Source organism: Littorina saxatilis, unplaced genomic scaffold (assembly GCF_037325665.1).
Source record: "Littorina saxatilis isolate snail1 unplaced genomic scaffold, US_GU_Lsax_2.0 scaffold_96, whole genome shotgun sequence".
Classification (NCBI taxonomy): domain Eukaryota; kingdom Metazoa; phylum Mollusca; class Gastropoda; order Littorinimorpha; family Littorinidae; genus Littorina; species Littorina saxatilis.
In genome coordinates, this window is record NW_027126839.1 from 449,829 (window position 1) to 455,828 (window position 6,000).

Genomic DNA, 6,000 nt, shown 5'->3' on the forward strand with positions numbered 1-6,000 from the left:
TATTTCAAGATGGTATTTTTATTGAGCTGTCTGAACATGTAGGTCAGCAGATGATTGAAAGGTTATTGTTGTGTGTGGTATATATGCCACCAGAAGGCTCACCCTATGTCAGACCCAGTGCTTACCAAGAGTTAGAAGAAACACTATCATATTTGAATGCAGAAAACGTTGTCATGATTGGAGATTTTAATGCTAGAAGTGGATATGCAAGAGACTATTTGGAAGACTGTGCTATTATGAATGAATTAACTGATGAAGTATCAACAGTGCAGATGATGGACATGTTTGGAATTATAAAAGAGAGGTGCTCAATGGACCATGTTATGAACAATTTTGGCCGCAGTTTTATTGACTTTTGTATTAGTCAACGATTATTAGTAGTGAACGGCAGAATGGGAGAGGACGCAAGATTGGGTCGAGTAACCTGTAATAATGTGAGTTTGGTAGATTATGTACTAGCTACGCCAAATGTTTTTCCGTCATTTTCAAAATTTCAAGTATGTGACTATAATGAATGTTTATCTGATGTCCATTGTCCTATATTTTTTGCCCTGTCAGATATCCTAATGGACAATGAACACGTTGAGAATGAAACTGAAAGCAATTATAACACTAGCAGTGTGTTGAAACCAATATGGAAAGTAGGAGCAAATCAGAATTTTGTAGATGAAATTGATGATAATAAAGTATTATTAGTGGAAGGGATATTAGTTTCCCTAATTGGTAGCGTAGAGGATGTAACTCAGGACCAGATCGATAATGTAATGAAACAAATAGAAGGAATTCTATCCGAAGCTGCCAATAAATTGAACATGCTTAGAAAGAATAAGCAGAAGAAAAAAATAAATACATGTAGCAGTAATAATGCACATAGCGGAGTTAAGAAAATTTGGTTTGATAACGAATGTAAACAGACAAGAAGGAAATATAGAAAAATAAAGAGAAAATTTAAAGCCCAACCAAATAACAGAGAGATCATACAAGATAAGGCCCAAGCATTCAAGGATTATAAGGGAACACTGAGTAAAAGTTATAATAGTTATTTAAAGCAACTACATAAGAAAATTCGAACAATGAAGTCTTCTGACCCCAGCAGTTATTGGAAATTGATAAGTGGATGTGACCAGCAGAAGAAACAAGCGATGCATGATATATCCCGTGAAGTATTTGTAAAACATTTTGAAAAACTTAGTAATGTATCTGAGCACGACTTGATTGATGTGCAAGACGATGTGCTTGATGACACAGACCTTATGAATGAACAATTGAATGTTGATATTACAAAGGAGGAGGTGATGACATGTGTAAACAATTTAAAGAATAACAAAGCTTGCGGATACGATGGTATTATAAACGAGTTTTTGAAATATTCCTCACCAAAACTATTAACTATTGTAACACGTGTATTTAACTTGATATTGCATACTGGGAAAATGCCTAAAGCTTGGACAGTGGGGTATATAAGCCCAATCTTTAAAGGTAAAGGCTCAACAGCCGACCCTGATAATTATAGAGGAATCAGTGTACTAAGTTGTTTTGGAAAACTTTTTACAAGTGTGATAAATAAAAGATTGCATGCATTTCTGGATGACAATTCTGTGATTGGCAACGAACAAGCTGGTTTCCGAAAAGGCCACTCTACTGTAGACCACATTTTTGCACTACATTGTCTTATTGATATATTTTTACAACAAAAGAAAAAGTTATATTGTGCTTTCATTGATCTGCGTAAAGCTTTTGATTCTGTGCAACGCAGTCTCCTGTGGCAGAAGCTGATGCAACGGAATATTAATGGTAAGGTATTGAATGTAATTAAGGACATGTATGATAAGGCAAAATTGTGCGTGAAGGTGAACAGTGTATTCTCCGAGACGTTCACCTCAAACATCGGGCTTCTTCAGGGCGAACATTTATCACCGATTCTTTTCTCACTATTTTTAAACGACCTGAAGCAGTTTTTGATTGAATATGATGTCAGCCTAGAGTTGCCCCTGAAAAGAGCCCAAGAAATAGATGTTGAACGCATTAATGACTACATGTATTTGTTCCTGTTAATATATGCTGATGATACTGCTATACTCGCCGAAACACCTGGAGAAATGCAAAAAGCCCTGGATGGACTAGATCGTTATTGTAAGAACTGGGGACTAAGCATAAATATTGAAAAGACAAAAATAGTTGTTTTTTCGCGGGGGAAAATACGGAATATCCCAAATTTTGTCTTGAATGGAGTACCTGTCCAAGTAGTTTGGGACTATGTGTACTTAGGTGTACTATTTAATTATAATAACAAATTTCATAATGCCATGAAACGTCAATGTTTGATTGGTAACCGTGCAATGTTCTCGTTAATTCGAAAATGTAGAAAACTAAATTTACCAATTGATGTGCAATTGGATCTTTTTGAGAAGTGTGTACATCCAATTTTGTTGTATGGTTGTGAGGTGTGGGGATATGATTCATTAGACATATTGTCAAGGTTTCAATTGCGATTTTTAAAAATGCTTCTTGATGTATATAAAACTACACCCACTTGTATGGTTTACGGAGAGCTTGGTCGTTATCCAATTAGAATTGAGGTACAATGTCAGTTACTGGTTTATTGGTATAAACTGATGAAAGAAATGAACGATGGTGCGAATAAGATGTCTTGTTTAATGTTAAAACTACATTTGAAGTTGTACCATGTACAAAACGTTAAATTGCCCTGGTTGTCGCATGTCAATACTATGTTAAATAAGTTGGGTCTATCATATTTATGGACAACTCAGAGTCTTGCCGTCTCAGGTTTTAAAAACGTTGTAAAACAAAGGCTAAGAGATCAATTCCTGCAGGAATGGAACACTGACGTGAATGCCAACAGCTTGTGTTTTAATTACAGAATATATAAAAAGGATTTTTGTCTGGAAAGGTATTTGCTTTGGTTGCCTAGGAAACTCCAAGTTAAACTAGCAAAATTTAGAACAAGCAATCATAAGTTGCCAATACATCAGCACAGATTTTTTAATGTTCCTAGAAATGAAAGATTGTGTGACATGTGCGATAAAAATGAATTAGGTGATGAGTTTCACTATTTGTTCAGTTGTACCGACGAAAGTATAGTGTCTGAAAGAAGAAAATTAATTAGTCCTTATTACCGATCTCACCCAAATTGTTTAAAATATGAACAGTTAATGAATTGTAAATCTAAGATAAAACTAATGAAGCTAGCAAGATTTGTAGCCCATGTTATGATTTTAGTATGTTAGCCTTATATCTAGTTTCTTTATTGGTATGTATATATATGTAATACATGCTTTTGTTTTGTGTTTTTACAAAAGATGCATGGCATAATGGTATTGCCAATTTACTTCGGCTGTATATTATCGTTGTCCGCTTAATGTATACATATTATCTGCCTGATTTCTTACCGGATTTTGTTAAACCTATTTTTCTTTTTGTTTGCATGTATGGAAGTGTATATTGCCAATTTAATTTGGTCGTATAGTATTGTTGTATTTGTCCGCTCAATTTGTATACATATATTAACTGTCTGATTTGTTACCTTTTTTTTGTTTGTTAATGTTATATCTTTGTTTCAAAGCCCTCTGGGCCCAAAACAATAAAATACTTGACTTGACTTGAAGAAAAGTTCGCAGGGATTTCCCGATTGCATAACCGGAAACGAAAGGGATCGCTACGAACTAAGTTTCGTTGGTCAATCTAAAGCTCGCTAGAAATTGAACGTAGTCCGCCGCTGGTGCAAAAGGCAGTGAAAGTGACGAGCCTGTTTGGCGCGGTAGCGATTGCGCTGTGCTTCATAGCACGCTTTACTGTACCTCTCTTCGTTTTAACTTTCTGAGCGTGTTTTTAATCCAAACATATCATATCTATATGATTTTGGAATCGTGTCAGTTTAGAGGAACGATAAATTGTTTTTAAACTGAAGGTGAGGCGATGGTATTTAGGACTGGACAAGGATGGTGAGAAAGGGGGAAGGAATGGAGATAGCGGATGTGGGCGGGGCCTAGAAGTAAGGAGGGAGGGGTGAGGGTGTTGTAGTGGAGGTTTTGGCGCCAAACTTTCTGGCAAGGGAGTGCCAGAGGATACACGCGCGCTCTTGCATTAGCGGCAAAGCAGCGGCAGCAGCGGCAGCAGCATTGAAGTGCGCGCGTCGGAAATTGAACATTATTTGGTGATCATGTCCGAAATAGAACAATGGTGTAAGGAGTCAAACCTTCCTTCAGGGGTTCGATTCGTTGGCGGCCCTCAAATGTGTCGAGCCGGAGGATTTGGACTCCCTGAGTGCCAACATGAAAAGGGGGCATCTTGCCCTGCTTCGGGCAGGGATTAAAACCCTGCAAGCAAAAGATGGGGGAGGCCCCATGAGCAACGACACCGCCAGAGGTGCCAGTGGTTTGGCGGAATTGTTGGGGCGACTCAACATGGACGGTTCGCCAGTGACGCCGGCAAGACCCAAAGGTGAGGGATTAAAAATCATCGATTTTGTTTCATCCTCGTTGGCTGTGGAGGAGGAGGTGTCTCTTGGCGGAGGGGTGACAATCAAATTACCCAATACAAAGCCGAAGTTAGATCGGGTGTCACCCTCCGCCTGGATTGTGGCAAATGCCAGAATCATGGCCACACTCCTGTCCCGGGATAAAGACTTTGATGTAGCGGCCTATCTACGCTACACAGAGATGGTGGGGGAGTTAGGCTGCCGTTTCACCTGGCAGTCTGTGCTCATCTTCGACGACGAATATCTACAGCGTCAGGCGGCCGACAAATTGTCCTGGGGGACCGAAGCACCACACCTGGCGACAGTTGTGCTTCGGGAGCGGGCTACGCCAACCATCAAGAAGTCTGGCGGCAACGGCGGAGCCAGTGGCGCGCACCGACAGCGACCGACAGGACCCGGGGGCAAAGAGGTGTGCCTGCAGTACAACAAGGGGTCATGCGCCTATGGTCCACGTTGTATCTACGAGCACGCGTGCAGCAGCTGCGGCAAGGACCATCCCACAACCCAGCACTCAGCGAACCCTGGCAGCCACCCCCTGATATAGGATCCAGCACAGCAAATTGTCTCTACGGCCAAGGTAGGCCCCAACCACTCTAAGGGAGTGGTGACCGTAGTCCGCTGCTTGTGCATAACGGAGTGAAACTGACGAGCCTGTTCAGCGCGGTAGTGGTTTCGCTGTGCTGCATATCACGCTTTTCTGAAGCTCTCTTCGTTTTAACTTTTTGAGCGTGTTTTTAATCCAAACATATCATATCTATATGTTTTTGGAATCAGGAACCGACAAAGAATAAGATTAAATTGTTTTTAAATCGATTTCGGAAATTTAATTTTGATCATTATTTTTATATTTTTAATTTTCAGAGCTTGTTTTTAATCCAAATATAACATATTTATATGTTTTTGGAATCAGGAAATGATGTAGAATAAGATGAACGTAAATTTGGATCGTTTTATATTAAAAAAAGAATTATTACAATTTTCAGATTTTTAATGATCAAAGTCATAAATTAATTTTTAAGCCACCAAGCTGAAATGCAATACAGAAGTCCGGACTTCGTCGAAGATTGCTTTACAAAAATGTCAATCAATTTGATTGAAAAATGAGGGTGTGACAGTGCCGCCTCAACTTTTACAAAAAGCCGGATATGACGTCATCAAAATTATTTATCGATAAAAAGAAGAAAACGTCCGGGGATATGATCATTCCCAGGAACTCTCATGTCAAATTTCATAAAGATCGGTCCAGTAGTTTGGTCTGAATCGCTCTACACACACACACACACGCACAGACAGACAGACAGACAGACAGACACACACACACACACACACGCACATACACCACGGGTGCGTTGCATAGGCAGAGCGCCACAGAACGTTTGCGAATGTTTTCTATGCAACGCATAGTTTTGTTGTGGCGCTCGCGAGCGTTAGCAAGCGCTCGGTACTATAGCGTAACAATTGCGAACGCTCGCCGAGAATGGTCTAGGAAACGGGGGTTTGCG